Genomic DNA, 20,056 nt, shown 5'->3' on the forward strand with positions numbered 1-20,056 from the left:
CGATCTACTGCATCTACCCTGTCAAGCCCCTTAAGTATTTTCTGTGTGTCAGTGAGATCATTTTTCATTCAGTGGTCTCTCATTTTCACCTAATTCATCCTCATTTTTATCATTATTTTAAAGTAGCGGCACAGTGAGAAAGAGTAAGGAGGGAGTTGCCTGGGAGTCCTCAGCATCAGCTCTAAACCCCATGAAGTTTGATGGCATCAGGTCTAACATCGGCAAGATAACCACCTGCTGATTACCAAACATTGCCTCCTCCCTGTTGATGACACATTATTTCTCCACGTTGAACGCCATTTGAAGGAAGCACAGAGGGTGACAAGGGCACAAAACCTACTTCAATGTCCCTGATCAAGAGTGGCTTGGTAACACCACTAATTACTGAGCTGACTGAGTCCTAAAGGGCATAACTACTACCCTGAGTCTCCTCCAGGTAATAAGGGAACCAACAAGAAGCAAAAGCATACTTGATCTCATTCTCATCAACCTGCCTGGTGCAGATGTATCGGTCCATGACAGTACAGATAGGAGTGACCACTGAACAGACCTTGTGGAGACAAATTCACATTGAGGATACCATCCACCGTGTTGCATGCACAACCACCATGCTAAGTGAGATAGATTTCAAACAGATCTATCAACTCAAGACTGGACAACCATGAGGTGCTGTGGGCCATCAGCAACAGTAGAATTGTTTTCAAGCATATCATGTAACCACCGGGCCCAGTATATCCTGCACTCTATCCCCCACTCTACTATTATTAACAAGCCAGGTGATCAACCCTGATTCAATGAAGACTTCAGGATAGCATGCCAGGAGCAGCTGGCATACCTAAGAAGACCTATCTTGCACCACGTTGAATTTTTGTCTATACCCTAGCTATGACTGCAACACTACATTCTCCACTCTCTCCTTTCCTTCTCTATGTACAGTATGCTTTGTCTGTATAGTATGCAAGAAATAACACTAATACATGTGACAATAATAAATCAAATGAAATCAAATCAAACCTGCAAAACTACAATACAGGGCTACTGTGGGCCAAATACCGTAAGCAGAAAGCAATAGGCAGAGGTAAATGATTCCACAACCAAGATCAGATCTAAACTCTGCAGTCATAGAGGTTTATAGCATGGAAACAGGCCCTTCAGCCCAATTTGTCCATGCCGCCCTTTTATTTTAAATCCCTAAGCTAGTTCTAATTGCCTGCGTTTGGCCCATATCCCTCAATACCCAACTTACCCATGTAACTGTCTAAATGCTTTTTAAAAGACAAAATTGTACCCACCTCTACTACTACCTCTGGCAGCTTGTTCCAGACACTCAGCAGCCTCTGTGTAAAAAATTGCCCCTCTGGTCATTTCTCTATCTTTCCCCTCTCACCTTAAACCTATGCTCTCTAGTTTTAGAGTCCTGTACGTTTGGGAAAAGGTATTGACTATATAGCCAATCTATGCCCCTCGTTATTTTGTGGACCTCTATAAGATCACCCCTCAGCCTTCTACGCTGCAGAGAAAAAAGTCCCAGTCTATCCATCCTCTCATAACTCAAACCCTCAAGTCCCAATAGCATCTTAGTAAACATTTCTAATTGCACTCTTTCTAGTTTAATAATATCCTTTCTATAATGGGGTGACCAGAACTGAACACAGTATTCCAAGTGTGGCCTTATCAATGTCTTATACAACTTCAACAGGACTTCCCAACTTCCATATTCAATGCTCTGACCAATGAAACCAAGCATGCTGAATGCCTTCTTCACCACTCTGTCCACCTGTGACTTCAGTTTCAAGGAACTATGAACATGTGCCCCTAGATCTCTTTGTTCTGTAATTTCCTCAACACCCTACCATTAACTGAGTAAGTCCTGCCCTGGTTTAATTGACCAAGATGCATCACTTTGCATTTATCTAAATTAAACTCCATCTGCCATTTATCAGTTCACAGGCCCAATTGATCAAGATCCCATTGCAACCTGAGATAACCTTCTTCACTGTCTATGATGCCACCAATTTTGGTATCATCTGCAAACTCACTAACCATGCCTCCTATATTCTCATCCAAATCATTAATATTAATGACAAATAACAGCAGACCCAGCACTGATCCCTGAGGCACACTGCTGATCACAGGCCTCCAATTTGAAAAACAACTCTCTACAACCACCCTCTGTCTTCTGTCATCAAGCCAATTTTGTATCCATTTAGCTACCTCACCTTGGATCCCATGGGATTTAACCTTTTAGAACAACCTACCATGTGGCATAGAACATAGAACCCTACAGTGCAGAAAGAGGCCCGTTGGCCCATTAAGTCTGCGTTGAACACAATCCCACCCGGCCCTACCCCCATATCCCTACATATTATATGCACTAATTCCTCTAACCTACACATCCCTGGACACTAAGGGGCAATTTCTTAGCATGGGCAATCAACCTAACCCGCACATCTTTGGACTTGCCAAAGGCCATGCTAAAGTCCATGTAGACAACATCAACTGCACCGCCGTCATCTATCTTCTTGGTTACCCCTTCAAAAATTCAAGTAAATGTCCTGCCACATTTAATCCTAAATGGTGATGAACAATTAATCAACTCACTGGAGGAGGAGGCTCCACAGATATCCCCATCCCCAATGATGGAGGAGTCCAGCACATCAGTGCAAAGGATAAGGCTGAATTATTTGCAAAAATCTTAAGCCAGAAGTACTGAATGGATGATGCACCTCGGCCTCCTGCAGAGAAGAAAATTGTCGAAAATTGTCCTGGTGTGTCCTGTACACAAAAAAAAGGACAAATCCAGGCTGACCAATTGCTGCCTCATCAGTGTACTCTCGATCATCATTAAAGTGAGAGAAGGGGTTATCAAGCAACGCTTGACAACCACTGAGCAAGTCCATGTTGTATCCATAATTTCCTCATGCCTCTGAATTTTCTTTAGATTTACTCTGTGACTGTCGACACACCCTCCCTGTTCTTTGAATTTCTTTAATTATTAAAGTAAAAATTTATTTATTAGTCACAAGTAGGCTTACATTAACATTGCAATAAAGTTACTGTGAAAATCCTCCAGCCGCCACACTTCGGCACCTGCTCGAGTATACAGCGAGAATTTAAATGGCCAATGCACCTAATCAGCATGTCTTTCAAACTGTGGGAGGACTCTGGAGCACCCGGAGGAAACTCACGCAGACACAAGGAGAATGTGCAGATTCCACAGTCAGTGACCCAAGCCAGGAATTGAACCCATATCCCTAGTGCTGAGAGGCAGCACTGCTAACCACTCTGCCATCCATAGCATAATATTATTTCTTGATAATTTCACAGAATCATACAGTGTAGAAAAGGACCTTTGCTGCACGAAAATACAAGAAACCCCTGACCCCCCCCACCTAATCCCATTTACCTGCACTTTGCCCATAGCCTTGGATGTTATGTCGTGGCAAGTGTGCATCCAGTATTTTTCATGTGATTTCTAAGGATTATTATGTTGCTGACATTGCAGCTTCTGGTGTTGTGGCACTTTAAACACAGGAAAAGTGGATCTAGAAACCAGAGGAATCTCAGGGGACATTGGCTAAGTCAGCACATTGTTAACCTTTGTAAGAAGCATAAAGGTTGAGTCCCCTTGTTCTGGATCACACCGTTCTGTTTTGATTTGCTGACATGTTGTAAAATGATTGACATTTTCCAATTTAAATGAGACTGCATTTATGTTCCATCCTCTATGTGCAACCGAATGGCGTATTTCTCATAAGTCAGCACAACTCTTGCTTCCTCACTTTCCTTCAATGAAGGACATCTTCTGTGAAGATTATCTTCTGAATTATGGTTTTGTATCCTCTTCCTGATTTTCTATTTGGCTATTGGCCAAATGAGAGGGTATCTTGGGATTTGCTGGAATCCTGCATTATTAAATGGGTGAAGCTGGCTGGATTGGGTTGGCTGGATGGTCAGTTTGGATCAGATTGATGCCAACTACATGGTGTTTGATCCCCTTTCCAGCTGGCATTGATTCGAAACTTCCCTATCTGTGGTGGAGTTCACAGCATTTCACACCTGCCTTTGGGCAAAGAACTGAAGAAACTAATCGTTGTAAAGTGCTTTAAGATGTCCTGAGGTTGCAACAAAAAGCATTAAATGGCCAGTCATATTAGATTTGACAACTTACAGGATGCTATTGACTGCAAATATTTTGCCTTAGATTAATCTTATTTATATTGATAAATAGAGAAGTGGTGTTTATAAAGTGAAATCCAGGACCTTAGGACATCCAAAAGCATTCCAGATCAATTTGATACTTGTTTAGGTATTGTCACTGTTGTAAACATCGAATCATAGAATCCTATAGTGTGGAAGAAGGCCATTCAGCCCATTGAGACTACACCAACAACAATCCCACCCAGACCCTATCCCCATAATCTCACACATTTACCCTTCAAATCCCTCTAACCAATGCACTGAGGGTCAATTTAGCATGGCCAATGCACCTGACCCACACATCTTTGGACTGTGGGAGGAAACCAGAGCACCCGGAGGAAACCCACACAGACACGGAGAGAACATACTAACTCCACACAGATAGTAACCCAAGGCCAGAATTGAATCTAGGTTCCTGGCACTGTGAGGCAGCAGTGCTAACCACTGTGCCATTGTGCTGTAATGTAGGACACATGGCAGCCAATTTGCAGGCAACAAGGGCCCATAAACAACAATGAAATAAATCACCAGGTCATCTGTTTTTTGGTTGTTGGCTGTGGGATAAATGTTAGTTATAACAGCCAGAGCATTCTCCTGCTTGTCTTTATTCCATCTATGAGACAATCAACTTAATTGATGGGATTTTCTGGCTGTCCTCGCTCCAAGACCAGAAAATCTTGCCCAAGATCAATGGATCTTTGCATTGTCCTGTCCTGCCTCCAATGATTCCCGTGGCGGGTGGGACGGGAAATTTCCACCCAGTATCTTAGCTGAAAGATGACGGGCATCAGCCTTTTACGCCATACTCCCACTGCAGTGAGGTCAGAGAATTTGGCACCCAGCCAACTCTCTGTTCACTGCAGCAGGATGGAAAAATCCCGTCAGTGTGAATGCCTGTAACATTCGGCAACATCTCTAAGCATTCCCTGAGTTCTGGTCCGAAGTGTCTTTGCCTCTCAAGTGAGTCTTGAAGTCAAGGCTGGTGTTGATTTCAGAATTTAAAGTTACAAAGATTTTGATCGTCTGTGGATGATGGGAAGGAGCCACAGGAATCTGCTGTATGTGCTTGAGAAATGTAGATATCATATGTGATTCAGTAAGTTCTTTTGCTTTGTGTTGCCTAGCAAAGCATGCAGGATATCCCGGAATGAGTTCTGTAGTGTTCCACCGCGCCCACCAGCATATTTTTTCAAGCAAGTGGGTGGGCTCATGGAATAAAGCAGCTGACCTGCCCACTGTCATCCTACCCACCCCGACCTGTCTCCCATATTACAATCAGCGGGGAAGACATCCGACAGCCTGTTCCACTAAAACCCTTAAGTGGCCAATTATTAGGGAATGTTGACCCAGAAGTGGTGAATTTGTTGCCTCTTAAAGGCCTCATTCCTCCTATGATTTTTCATCCAGCTGTGGATGCAGGGACCAAGCTCAGCAGTATTCACTGCAATGGGAGAGAGCACCTGCTTTGGAAGGGTATCTTGTGCCTATCAGGGCCATCCCCCCAATTGTATCTTCCTCTCCACTTTGTCCCTCCCCTCTAGCCTCTAAAACCCAACACCTTCATCACACTGCCCCGCTCCCTCCCTCCCTTTGCTGGGGTCGACCAGATAGGCCTAATCAAAAATTCCTGGACTGCTTGTAGTCCCCGTAGTGGTCACTTCTTGCTTCTGCCACTGCCAAGACTACAGAGCTTCCAGTCTATCAGCAGCTTTCTAGAGTGGAGCTTCTTTCCCAGTGCAAAAGTTCTCCTCTGAACCAATTAGTGTAGTCCCCAATGTATTATAATTGTGGGGCAGCTAGGTCTCTGGTAGACACAGTGTCAGTGCTGTTTCCGGTTGGGAGTGGGTAGAATTTCTGCTCTCTATAAAATCCACCCGATTAGTTCTCTTCTTGTCAAGGTCAAGGAGCCATTTTTTTGCATGTGGTAGCTACTTTGCTTTTTGGTTACCACTGTATCACCAACCATTCAACATATGAACTTTATTTGAAATATATTGATTCTGTCTCCTGTGCCGAACTCAATCGTCAGTTCCAAATATTTACTTTCTTGTGCGCCACAGGACTTTGTATAACTCTTTTATCTTGTCACATTTACCTGTATCATAATACGATATCAAAGATTGTAATGCAACATTTTGCTTTTTCTTGTCTGACTTCATCAAGTATGAGTGCTCTGGGAGTTGCATGTTGTGCAATGAAGCTGATGAACTCGTCCGTCAACTTGGAAGAAGGGCTCCCAGTAGACCCTGGGTTTGGGCTTTGTGACATGTAATCTGATGGATTTTCAGTTCCTGCATCATGCTGTACAGTAATGTTGTGCATTGGCAATTTCAAAAGCCACCTCGAGTTCTGGAGCAAAGGATTTGATGTCTGTTTTTCAAAGATATGTACCAAGTATTTGTGGTCTTTACAGATGAGTAAAGGTATGTTGAACAATTATATTTTCTATGCTATTGTAAGTATCTGTCTTTCAAACTGCTAGAAAATTTCTTCTGTCACCTTGAGTCAGTGGATAGCACCTTGTTTCTGAGTCAGAAGGTTTTTGATTCCGGTACCCCACCAATTCTAGAAATGCTGTTGCCCACAGTGCTGTACTGACCAAGCGCTCCATTGTTTAAATTACCATCAGCTGAGTGACACATTAACCTGAGGTCTTTCCACCTGTCCAGGTGTTTACTAAAGAACCAATGTGACTATTCAGAAAGGAGCAACAAGTTCACCAATTCTGGGTTTTTGGTTTGATTTGATTTATTATTGCCACATGTATTAGCATACAGTGAAAAGTATTGTTTCTTGCACACTATACAGAGAGACCATACCATTTGTAGAGAAGGAAACAAGAGAGTGTAGAATGCAGTGTTACAGTCATAGCTAGGGTGTAGCGAAAGATCAATTTAATGCAAGGTAGGTCCATTCAAAAGTCTGACAGCAGCAGGGAAGAAGCTGTTCTTGGGTCGGTTGGTATGTTACCTCAGACTTTTGTATCTTTTTCCTGACAAAAGAAGGTGGAAGAGAGAATGTCTGGGGTGCGTGGGGTCCTTAATTATGCTGGGTCAACATTCATTCCTCAGAGAGGAACTCAAAAGCAGATCAATTTGATCTTGCTTGTACAAAGTGGCTGTCATGTTTATCTAGCTAACAATTGTCACTGTAAAACTGTACAAGTGAGCACTCCTGGCAAAATACAGCTCTTGCAAAGGACATCATGGACCAGCACATCTACAATTTCTTAGCACTGTTTCCTGCCAACGTAGCAAACAAACAATGGTATCCCTGGAAACTAAATCATCATTTTAAATTTCCCACTGGTCTTTTGCATTGTTCATTATTAGCTTCTGAACTATTGTAATGAAGTTAAGGATAAAGTGTTGTTCTGATTCCCATGGGGATCCATAAACCAAACTAACAAAATTCACTGAATCAGCCCCAAATGAAGAAATTACATGCATAATTTAACCTTTTGCAACTTTGATTCTGACTGGCTTAAAAGTAAAAGTATATTAAACATAAATTAACAGGCAATCACAGTTCAGTACAAACTACGCATTACGTATGGAGTAGCAGATACAACAGAGACTATCTCACTGATTTTCTAGGCAGTCCATTCCACCTGTACAATCTTAGATTCAGTTACATAATCCTTCCAAGCAGAATTCCCATCCCTTTCCTTCAAGGACTTAGCTGACTCTTCACAGCTGGCAGTTTCCGTGATAATCAAGTTCCACACACATGAGGACGGCCTCAACCGGGATCTTGGATTCATGTCACACGATCTGTAATCACTACGACTTGCTTGGACTGGCAAAATCTCACTAACTGTCCTGTCTAGAGACAATACATCTCTTTAACCTGTGCTTAACGCTCATTGTCTGTACCTTTGAGACTTGATTACCTGTAAAGACTCGCATTCTAACCGTTATTTTGTAAATTGAGTTTGTGTCTTTATATGCCCTGTTTGTGAAGAGAACTCCCATGCACCTGACGAAAGAGCAGCAAGCACTCCAAAAGCTAGTGACTTTTGCTACCAAATAAACCTGTTGGACTTTGACTTGGTATTGTGAGACTTCTTACTGCGTTTACCCCAGTCCAACACTGGCATCTCCACATCAGATTCCGTGTAAACAAAGTTCCACTTGTGCAATCTTTTACATGATGGTCCATTTCTTTCTGGAACGTTCTCAACACTCAGCTTTCATCTGTTGTGATAGTGTGAATCTACCAGAGCTACCTTTACCTTTGTATGATCTGACTTATTCTAGATATTCAAATACTTGGAAGTGAAAGAAGCAGTGGCAGTAGACCTAAATGTGCATCCTGCCAGTTCAGGAATATAGCTCTCCGACTTGGCTTGCTGACCACTTCTGCTCTCCAATCTTTGGTCTGTGTTTAATACTCAGCTTCTTGTTAGTACTCCTTCCTGTTAGTATTGCTTCCATGTCAAGGATCACTAGGTCACATGGACCAGTATTTCTTCTTATCTAAAAATTATAATTGATGTCTTTACAACTGATACAAACTCTTTAAGTATTTTTCAAACATTTTTAAAAACAATGAGAGAATCCCTGAATTAATTAATTACAAATTTTCCTTACTGTTACTTCTTTGGGCCAAAGACCATCACATTGTGAACTGCAGCTGTGCATCCTAAGTGATGTTCTCACCCTATTTTGTCTGTGACAGAGATGCTTTTAGTATTATCTTCTTTCTTTTGGTTTGGTCATGCTTCTGAGAGAAATTTTAACTGCCAAAAAAGATGAATTTTTGTTAGGTTAAAATCTTTAAAAATCTGCATCCCACCATGCAACCCACCTCCAACTTGCCCATTTCTTGTCTTAAGGAAGGTAGAATGGGTTGAATGACCAACCCCCTCTCAGGAGGTGAGTTGGTAATTTAAACATTACGATGGGACTGTGGGCCTCATATTTATCACCATTCTAATTTCATTCTGGCTGACTGGATTTCCTGAGCATTGAGATACTCAGCCCTTGAAGCAAGTCGAGGCCTGTTGAACCCAGGAGGTAAATTTGTTGAAACACTCATGGAATCCATTGTACCTATCTTGCTCCCGTGTCCCTATGATTGGACAACTCCCTTCTGTTGTAATAACATTGTAAGAGAATATGCAAATGATGTACATCTGTGGGGTGTAAAGCTGCATGTGACCAGGGAGGCGATGGTGATAATATCACTAGATGATTAATCCAGAAACCCAGCTAATGTTCTGGGGACCAGGATTTGAATCCTGCCAGTGGCTGTGAAGATGACCATAGCTCTTACTTTCTTCATGCTTGGATTCTTCCAGGCTGGAACATATGACATATCTAAAATCTTGCAGTTCACCATCCATCAAAGAAATGACAAAAGATCTTCAAGCCCCGAGTGGGACTTTAGGACAATAAGAAGTCTCACAACACCAGGTTAAAGTCCAACAGGTTTACTTGGTAGCACATGTTTTCAGAGTATTGCTCCTTCTTCAGGTGAAGAAGGAGCGATACTCTGAAAGCTTGTGCCACCAGATAAACCTGTTGGACTTTAACCTGGTGTTATGAGACTTCTTACTGTGCTTACCCCACTCCAACGCCAGCATCTCTACATCAGGGACTTTAGGAAACAGGCGGAGTGTGACAAAAGCTTTGCCAGGATAGTGGACTTTCCCATTGTGCATGATGTCAGTAACTGTAAACCGAAGATTTTGTAGGTGCTGCATCTCAATGCTGAGATAGACTAAAAATGCAAAGCTTTTGCCACTCTTTTAATTTGCAGTTGGTGTGCAACCCGACTCAGCACTTCATGCTGGTGAATGCCCACTACCCTGGCAAAGATAATGACACTTTCTGTGGCAATTGACTGTTTCAGCAATCTATCAACTTTTGTGTTGTAGCATAACATGGTTACTGACCAACAAAAGCAATTCACTCAGCAACTGACTAACAACTCACTTCCACAACCTAACTACATATGGCCAATAGTCACAGGATAAGGGCCAATGCTGCCATGTGAAACACCATTGAGTAGAAGATTAAGGTGTTGAAGTAACAGTTCCACTGGATCAACCAGTCCAAAGGTGACCTCCGGTACTCGGATACCCTGCGCCATGGTTATCTCTTTTATCCTTCACAATCTGGCTATCATGATGACAAAGCTCTTGTAACCACTTTGATCAGGAAAAGGACAATCCAGCCCCCTTGATTGGTAGAGAAAAACATTTTCAGCTAAGAACCAATTCCTGCTTCTTCCAGCCTCTATTTAGGAACAATTCAGCAGTGCTAACCAATGTGCAACCATACTGCCCTTTCTGCCACATCCCTGAAGAACTGCTGAAAAGTTTCATCGATACATACAAAAATCCAGGGCCAGTATTCTCTGACCTCACCCATGGTTGGGATTCTCTGGTCCCGCTGCTGTGATTGGAGATTTGGCTGACTGCCAAATTCTCCAGTCTTGTTGGCAGTGGTGGCTGGGCGTACAACATTGGAGCATTCCAGCTCACAACTTCCACATGTTTTGCTAGGTTTGGGTGTTCTAGTAAGTTCATCAACTAGTAGTACTTAGGACCTGGAAGCTTTGTCAACCTGCAAAGATCATTTCATGCTTATGTTAATTCTTAAATAATTCATTAATGCATTTTGGGCTTATCTAACAAATCGTACTGGAATTCTGCCATGGGAATCACCAACTCAATAATTCTGTCTGCTATTGTGAAAAATATATACCTTTTCTCTGCAACTGCTAATAGCATGATCTTTGGGTTCTGTGGGCTGCTGTTGAAATGATATGAACTCTAGCTGGTGAACACAGAAGTTTAATCTGATTCTGAACCCCACTTTCAATGTAATTCATATATTTTGGGGCTCCGTTAGCTCTTTTTTTGTTATTTCTATTATGTTCAGCTAATGTAGACTTTCATTCCCAACTGAATTTTTATGGCTGACTTGTTTGATTCAGACACACCTGAATCAAGAAATCACAGCTCTGTACATTGTTTAAACATTTTGAATTTTGATACTAGGTCAGCTGCATCCCACTTCAAATCTTGCAGACATTTTAATGATATCCCTTTGAGCTTTCTCCTTGTTTTATTCAATTTATCGCTCAGCGACTCCCAAAGTCATGTGTTATAATCCCAACCTTCTCTGGTCTAATTTTTCTAACATCTTTATTCGCTTTCTTTGTTTGACTCGCCCTTGCTTGCTGTTGATCCTGCCCACGCTGTGGTCACTTTCCTTTGTCAACTGATCTAACCTGATGCTGATTCTCTTGACATGCTGTCCCACTCACTGAACTGGCAGATTGTGCACTGCAATCTCACCAAGAGGGAATTTCTGCATCCCCATTTTATTTGAATACTATCCTTATCTGTGTATTCAGAGCTTTTCCTTGCAGTCACCACACTGCGATTCCAATACTCTTCCGAAGCTGTGAACAGTTGCAGTCTGACCAAAATGTCAAGGGGTTCATCTCATGCCATATGCCATGTAGCAAGATCAAAATCTGTTCACCATGTTGTATCTATACTTAATCTTACTGGTGGACTGTTTTACCACTGTGCAGCAATCACTCAAAAGGGTTGGTGGATTCATTTATTTAAACTAGGCACATCAGAACAAATCCACATTGATAGAAAGCTTGAAGACATCATCAGTGAAGCTTTGTGTAGCATAGAATCATAGAGTGATAGAGGTTTACAGCATGGAAACAGGCGCTTCGACCCAACTTGTCCATGCCGCCTTTTTTTAACCACTAAGCCAGTCCCATTTGCCCACGTTTGGCCCATATCCCACTATACCCATGTTACCCATGCAACTGTGTGTGCTCAGTGTACATTCCAAAGTTGAGACTGGATCACGTGTCACATTTCTCCTCCGTTGATGGCATGCTTCTATCCCTTAAAGGCATATTACAACACTTTGCATGAAGATGAATCGTTAGTTTCTTCTTTCCATGAATAGTGATGTGATTCTCACAATCATGTTACGTCTTGTGGTTTCCAGAAGTTTAAAATAATCAATTTTTGGACTCAAATGTCAGAAATTCATCAAATATATTTGTCAGATCGCACTATGTAGTATGTTGACTTATACACATTCTTGGATATATAGACTGTAGCGCAGTAGTGAGTGATATGGCACTTGTTCACATACACATGAACAGTTCCTAAATCATATTGGGATAATATAACAATATAACATAGACTGTTGGGTCCTTTTAAAGAAGATAAGCCAATCCGTCAATTGCATAGCCAAGAATTCAAAGTTGGGCGTTAATTCTGCCTGCCTATGAATTTACATTCAAGCACTAATCTGGAATGCACATAGCAAATGTAGATGTACTTAGCCACCTACCTTTACAAGAAAGTGTTATAGCTTTCCAGTACCACAAGAAATTATCATGGCATTGAATCTTTTGCGTATATTGCCATTGTCAACGCAGCAAAGTGAGACACAAAATACTTACAGGTTGAGCCAATGAGCCAATTTCTGAAGAAATGAAACCATTTGTTACCCACAAGGATGAATTGAGTTGCCAGTATGGCATCATACTCTGGAGAGCAAGAGTTGTCATTCTTGTACCAGACAGAGAGCTACTTCTAATGGAATAACACAGCACTCATCCTGGCATCTCAAAATTGAAGGTGCTTGCCAGACGTTATGTGTGGTGACCTGAGTTAATGTCGGCATCGAGAGCCTAATCAAGCACCGTGAATAGTGCCACAAAAGTTGGTTGTTGGGCCCTTCTGCACCCCTGGGAATGGTTTGGCTGGCCATGGGTATGAGTCCATATTAGTTATGTTGGTCCATTCATAGGCACAATATTTCTGCTCATTGTTGGTGCGCAGTTTAAGTGGATGGATATTTTTGAGATGAAGTCTCCTACATCGCACATTATTATTGAAAGATCATGCCAATGTTTTTCCACCCATGGAATAGCTGAAGTATTAGTTAGTGTCTGACAATGTATTCACAAGTGCTGAGTTTCAAAACTTCACCACACACAATGGCATAAAGAACTTTAGAACTGTGCCTTGCCTCCCAGCATCCAGCAGACTAGCTGAATGAGCCATCCAAACAAAAAGTCTGGCCTAAAGAAGGAGTCAGGAGGTGACTCTTTTCCCAACCTGGATCCAGTTATCGTATCACTTCCTAACCTGTTTGACCTGAAAACTGGGCTTAGCCTTGACTCTCCCTGCGCAGCGATATAGGAGATCAGCTCGTTATATGTTGAAAATTCTTCTCAGAGGTTTCCCCATACATAAGGCCTGGCCTTGTCATTGAAATTTATGACTTGTGTTCTACTGAATTCCCCAGGCTCTTAAATGAAGAAGCTCAACCAAATGGGAGAGTTGCCGACCACATCAATGTCACTCTATGTGAACTTCCAGAATGCACCTGTGTCAATGTGTGGGCTACTCTGATATACTGCAGGATCCAGAATGAGGCTGCCTCTTGTTCCCTAAGATATTACACCACTTTGCAGCTAGGGCAGTAAGTCAGGCACCCTCTGAGTGGCCAGTCATGTTGTGAAACGTATATTTTAAAAATCTGGTGTTTTATAGACACATCATAATTTTACTACTGGACAAACAAGTCTTTCTATCTCTCTTGTGTGTAGATATGTTATACATATATATCTTTCATCATGAAAGAGAGTAAGCTAAATATACAACCACACTCCAGACCTCAGAATACTTATGGACAATGCCACAAGAATTAAGCAATGTCTTTATGAAGACATAGACGAGCATAACCCTGTTTGGCTTATGGAATTACATTGTTTCAAGTGTTTCATAAACAGTTCTTATTGCTGAAGTTTCTCTTGAGTTTGAGCATCTAGAATGATTAAAAGTTAACGTGGCATAAAATATAGATTACAATATAAACGTCTATAGTAAATTATTCATGCAGTATATAGCAGGTACAAAAATAGTGAATTATTAATAAAATAATTTGTTACTACCTGTGATCCAAAAATAATCAACACTGTTCGCAATTATATACCACCAGTCTATCAGGAACTAGTTGAAGATTTAGAAAAATCAAATTCTTGATTCTATAATTTCTCAGTGGGCAAACAAAATCCCTTGATGATGATCTACAGCTTTAGAAAATAAATTGATTTCTAAAGAGAAAATTAGATGGTACTTATTATACTGTCTAACTAGCAATCCAGCGTCATTTGTCTGTTGCATGATGAATGTCTTTCTTTTGTCTACATTCCTCATTTAACAATGAGTGCTGTGGATTTGTGCCACAGAAGGGATGTTTAGTTTTAATGAACGTGTACCAGCCGTCTCGCAAACCTCTACTCACAGTAAAAGAACAATGGGTTGTGCTTTGTGTAGTGAGCTTTAAAAGGCAAACCAACAGGCAATTTTTGAATGCATTTTGGATTAAGAGTACCGAATGCTGCTCTCTTCCCATCTACTCATAACAATAAAGAACCTGCTGATGTCGATTATGCAGCTTTCATCATTACCAAAGGGTGTCTGTCCATTATATATTTCTTTCAACAAAACACCAGCAGAGCCATTACAAGGAAGGTCAACAGATAGTCAGCTTTCTAATAGATGTAATAAATGGTGTCTCGCAGATTTCAGGAGAAATATTAAGACTATTAACATTTGCTTCACCAGTCTGTCATAATATCTCCTTGTAGTAACAGAGCCCAATGACAATGAAGCAAAATGGTTTTGTCTAAATTCTCTAAAACTGCTCACTAAATTTTGTTTTAAATTGGCTGGCGCCCATGTGGTGTTAGAAAATGAAATTGAGTCAAGTACCTTCACAATGTTTTATACCTATGAGTACATATATCCATTTGCTTTTACCTTAGTTTATAATAAAGTTGGACATTTGTATTTTCTGCAAACGATCTATGATAATTCCTCTAAAACAAATTGCACTAAAAACTCACATTGCTTGGTCTTGGTTTGAATGATAAGGAAAATGCCCAAATACACTAGTTTCAACTGAAAAGTATATCCCAACATGCATTTTAAGTATTAATGGATTCCAGCATAAAAATTGAAATAAGCTTCTGCTGCACAATTGGTTTGTCCCCTGTCCCTTGGCATAGGTTTGGAGGAACCTCACGCTGCCCTCCTCTCTAGAGAAATGAAATAAATAGCCGTTTGTCAAGAAATTTTATCGAGCTCTGTGAAAAGTGGGCAATGGAAATTCCACGTGATCCAGTTGAAGGTGGAGTCTTCCCCCAAGAATAGAAAAAGATAATGTTCAGAGCATTACAGAATAATTGAAATTCCAAAGATTTGTATTCACATTGGGACAAATGCAAAACTATGGGGAAGATGGCAACAGGCAAGTGGGATGTGGTGTGGGACGGAATAATAACAGTTGCATTTCAAAGTAATTCGAGCTTGGGAAGGTGGAAAATGGGAAGCCAACAAGGAGGGTGTTCGAGAAATTAAAGGCTGCATTTTTGTTATGGAGGCGGGTAACTTGAGATATTATATTTCTCAACATGGCAGCTTAAATTGCCCTGTTGGACTCAACTTTCAATCCAGTGAGGCAGGGGGAGATCGAATCCGGCCCGCTGACTCCTGAAGCTGACCCTAGGCTGCCTCAGGAATGGGTTAATGTTAAGGTGGACTAGTTAGAAGGCTCATCTAGGTTCTCTATCCCTCACCTCTCACACTCCCTCATCTTCTCATACTCCCATACTAATTTATGGCCACAACCCAGTCCTATTCTCCATTATACCCCACAATAATCAAGCAATTTCATGCCCTTACACACACTCATACACTCATTGCCAGTTCTGAAGTCACTCACCCAGTATCCATCATGGGAAATCTCAAATCATGTGTACATAAGTAGTTAATTTCTTATTTTTAAAAAAATCTATACAAACCCAGTTGCAAAGACAGCTAATCCTTTAATTGTCTCTTTCAATTGTCAATCATCTATGAATTCAGAACCCCCTGTTGACATAAAAATAGCTTTTGTTACAAAACTAAAAATTTGTAAGGACATAATAGTAGCCCTTAGAAAATGTCCACAAATATTTCTATCAAAACTTCATGACCTGATAGTTTTTTTCTAAACCACACTAAATGTCCTGCTCAAACCTATTGAGCTGTAGATTTTTAAAAAACACTCTTGCTGACAGCTTAAACCCATTTTTTTCATGTTTGAAGAACATGAGATTAAAAAAAACTTTTAGATCATGACACTTAAATAGATCTTCAAGACCATTTATGTCTACTGCATCAATTCAGGACACCCATACTGTGGGTTAAGGATCTTGCAGCATCCAAAATGGGGTCTGTTTGAACACAGAGGTAAGTTTGAATCACTTAGGTAGTTCATTGGGCCAGAGGAACATAGGCTCTTCTTGACAACAGGCATGTGGAAAAGACACTTGCCTATGCCATCCAGCAGTCTTCATCTCCTTTCAGCAAGTCAGAGTGAAAGGTTTATCAAACATTGGATAGAAATTAGGAAGCGTTGATACAGCATAGTTGGATTTGCATTGACATACAAGCAATTCATTATAAAATAATTATACGTACAATTTGAGTTCACAACAAGGGAAGTTCCTGATTATGCAAACTCTGACTAAAAAATGTGTGGGGAAAAAGACAAGTTCAATTCTCTTGATGTGAAAACTCCAACTGTGCCATTATTTTTTTGAACATTAGTACAATTTTCATCATGCTAATAGAAGATAATGAGCATGGGAGGTATTTTTTGTTAAAGATGATGGCATACAGATCCGAACCTCAACAGTGTCAAGATGGGTAAGTCTGTAGAATGAATGAACAGGTCCACCCAGTGTTGCACCATTCACATAGTCACTTCCAGTGAGTACATTTTACTGCTGATGCTAATAATGCTTGAGCAGCAATTGCCATTAGTTTGAGTCGGATACTGTAATGCTACATTACACTACATGTATTTTACTGTTCATTGGTCATTTAATTGAAAGTTTCTCTAAGTTCTCTATTTCAAGCTGATGGAATTGAAATCTACAGTGTTAAAAATATAACGTGGTATTCCCAAAAATATTCTGAAACAATATATTATGTATTTGCCAATAATGATTTGCCATATTTTGTTACATTATAGTTGTCCCAATTATTTAATTATTAAACTGCTGCGATTTATTGGAAATTAGAGTTGAACACAATATAAATTTTGGATCTTTCTTTACAGTCTTTGGGAATATTCATTATTTTTATTGAACTTCATACGAATTATTAACAGGAGTAGGGTACTTGACCCCTCAAGTCTAAATAAGATTATGATTGATTTAATTGTAATCTCAATCCCACTTTCCTGCCTACTCCTGATGACCTTTCACCCTCTGTTATTCAAGAATCTATATAGCTCTGCCTTAGGAAATTTTAAAGACTCTACTCCCAGCACCTTTTAAAGAAGAAAATTCCAGAGATTCACAGGCCCTCTGAGAGAAAATAATTCTCCTCATCTCTGCCTTAAATTAATGACTCTTTATTGTTAAACAGTGACCCCTAGTTCTAGCTTCTCTGACAATAGGAAACATCCTTTCCACATCCACCCTATCAGTACTCTTCAGGATCTTGACAGTTTCAATCAAGTCATTTCTTACTCTCCTCAACTCTCGTGGATACAAATCTAACCTCTCCAACCTTTCCTCATCAGACAACCTGCCCATTCCTGTTATTAGTCTAGTCAACCTTCTGCGAACGGCTTCTAACACATTTACAGTTTTCCCTAAATAAGGAGACCAATACTGTATGCCGCACTGCAGATTGGTCTCACCAATGCGCTGTACAACTGAAGCATAACCTCCCTACTTTTGTAATTAATATCCCTCACAATACACAATAACGGGGTCAATTTTCTCAGTCTGAGGGCCGGAGACTCAAGCAGAGGTCATGTTGCGAGCTTCTCATTGGGTGCCATGGCCTCCGCATGTTTCCACCTGCCGGATTTCTGGCATCGTCAGCTCTGTGCCAGAAATCGGAGTGGAGCTGAATAAATTATGGTAATGGACATTTTAATATTATGAGCGGGCCCAGGACTGAAAGCTCCAATCCAGCTGTCCTCTGTTCCCCCCACCGGGAGTGTTTCACTCCTGTGGGGTTTACAACAGCTTCCCACGAGCAAGGAGCTTGTGGCCTGACCCTGCTAGAGTGAAGGGGGGCCATGGAGGCCCCCCAGGAGGTCAGGAATCATGGTGGGGGGATGCCCCTTGGGCATTGCCAGCTTGGCAGTGCCAGCCTGGTCCCCTGGTACTGCCCAATGGGCAAAGTGCCAATGCCTAGGGGCACGGTGGCACTGCTCACTGGGCATTGTGTATTGCCAAGGGAACCGTGCCAGAGGGAGGGGGGGGGGCACAGGGCTTCTGGGAGGGAAATCACTGGGGATGAGGAGGTCCTGCTGCCACTCTGCACTCAGACTTGGTGACCAAGGGAGGGAGGACAGCAATCACAGGTGGACATCGGCGTGGGGTCGACCTGCCAGAAGGGTCAGACTGGTGGGGGGTAGAATCGGGAGATGAGGATTGCAGAGGGGGTGAAGTTTGAGGCAGGCCAGTTCCGTGGGGAGAGGGGTGTGGTCAAAGCTGCCCCAGCAATCAGGAGACCAACAGCGCAGGGCTCTGCGTCGATTTCCACTGTGACAGATCAGCGCATGCACAGTGGCCCACTCAGTGCTATACTGCTGGCCTCTCCAGCTGGCCCCATCCACAGCTTTTTGATGAGATTCATGCTAGTGTACTCCATTGCAGAGTCTGGGAAATTCATGTTGAAAATCCCATTAAAAAAACCAGTGGAATTTATTTTCGTTATTATGTGAATTTGGCACTGAGAATTTTTTTGGAAGAATCCCACCCAACAATCCATTAGCTTTCCTAATTACTTGCTGTACACCTGTATCCCAGCCTTTTGTGATTCGTGCACTCGGATTGAGTGCAACTTCAGAGTTTGAAAGTTTGATGAGAAGAGGAAAATTTTAAATATCTTTCTAAAAATCTAATGTTGTTTGATTTTGTGTTCGACATTTAACTGCAAATACTGTTTAACTACTCCCATGGGCTGGGATTGCGGGGGCGGGGGAGAGGGGGTGGAATAGGAGCTATTCACTGGCAGCAGAGTTAATTAAGGAAACTGGTTTGAACTGGTCTTGGTGTATCTGGGCTCAGTTAGTCCCTTTGTGCAGAACTTCCAGTTAAAAACTTGGAGGGCCTATACAGTAATATACAAAGCGTTTCTGAAGAAGTCCATATAATCAAAATTCATCCATGTTTTATTGAAAAACTTACATGGAAGTTCAAGGCTCATAGTGAGGGCACCGCCAAGGTTAAAAAAAAGCAAGATTAAATAGTGAGCAGGTGATGTCTAGCATGGTTCAGCAGAATGAAAGTGGCAAAGGGGTTCTATAGTCTTGAATGCCAGAAAGAGAAAGTTAAATTAAGACAAGCACAATTTTTATATATTTCTGGAAATGTTGATATATCCAGCTTCTAGTAGTAATTTTCTGGTTCTGTAGGTTCCCATTTTTAAGTAGTCTCATTCAACATCGTTTCAATTTAGTGGTGGAGTATATCAGTGTAGAAGGTTTCGCTTTAGCACTGTTTGGCATTGGGGCCGAAGGAATGTGCATGACCTGATTGGTGTCATGTTGGAGAGGCCTGTCCCACTCCCCAAGTTTCTTTCCCACTCCCTTAGACTCTCTCCCACTTGCCACCTCTCACTCTCATCAACTCCCCCACTTACAATCCCACCTATTTTAGTGTCATCTGCAAATTTGGCTTTAGTAGTTTCTATCCCTGCAAGTCATTAATATAGATTGTAAATAACCGGGGCCTGAAAACTGAATGTTATGGCACCACACTAGTAACATCTTGCCAACCA

At 41.4% G+C, this 20,056-nt stretch overlaps 1 protein-coding gene across 3 annotated transcripts in view; it reads left to right on the forward strand.

Annotated features, from left to right (window-relative positions):
* Positions 1 to 20,056, forward strand: part of spata17 (spermatogenesis associated 17) — a 276,889-nt gene that overhangs the window by 163,702 nt on the left and 93,131 nt on the right. The window lies entirely within an intron of this gene.

The sequence above is a fragment of the Carcharhinus amblyrhynchos genome, chromosome 12 (assembly GCF_965287045.1).
Source record: "Carcharhinus amblyrhynchos chromosome 12, sCarAmb.v2.hapA, whole genome shotgun sequence".
Lineage (NCBI taxonomy): Eukaryota > Metazoa > Chordata > Chondrichthyes > Carcharhiniformes > Carcharhinidae > Carcharhinus > Carcharhinus amblyrhynchos.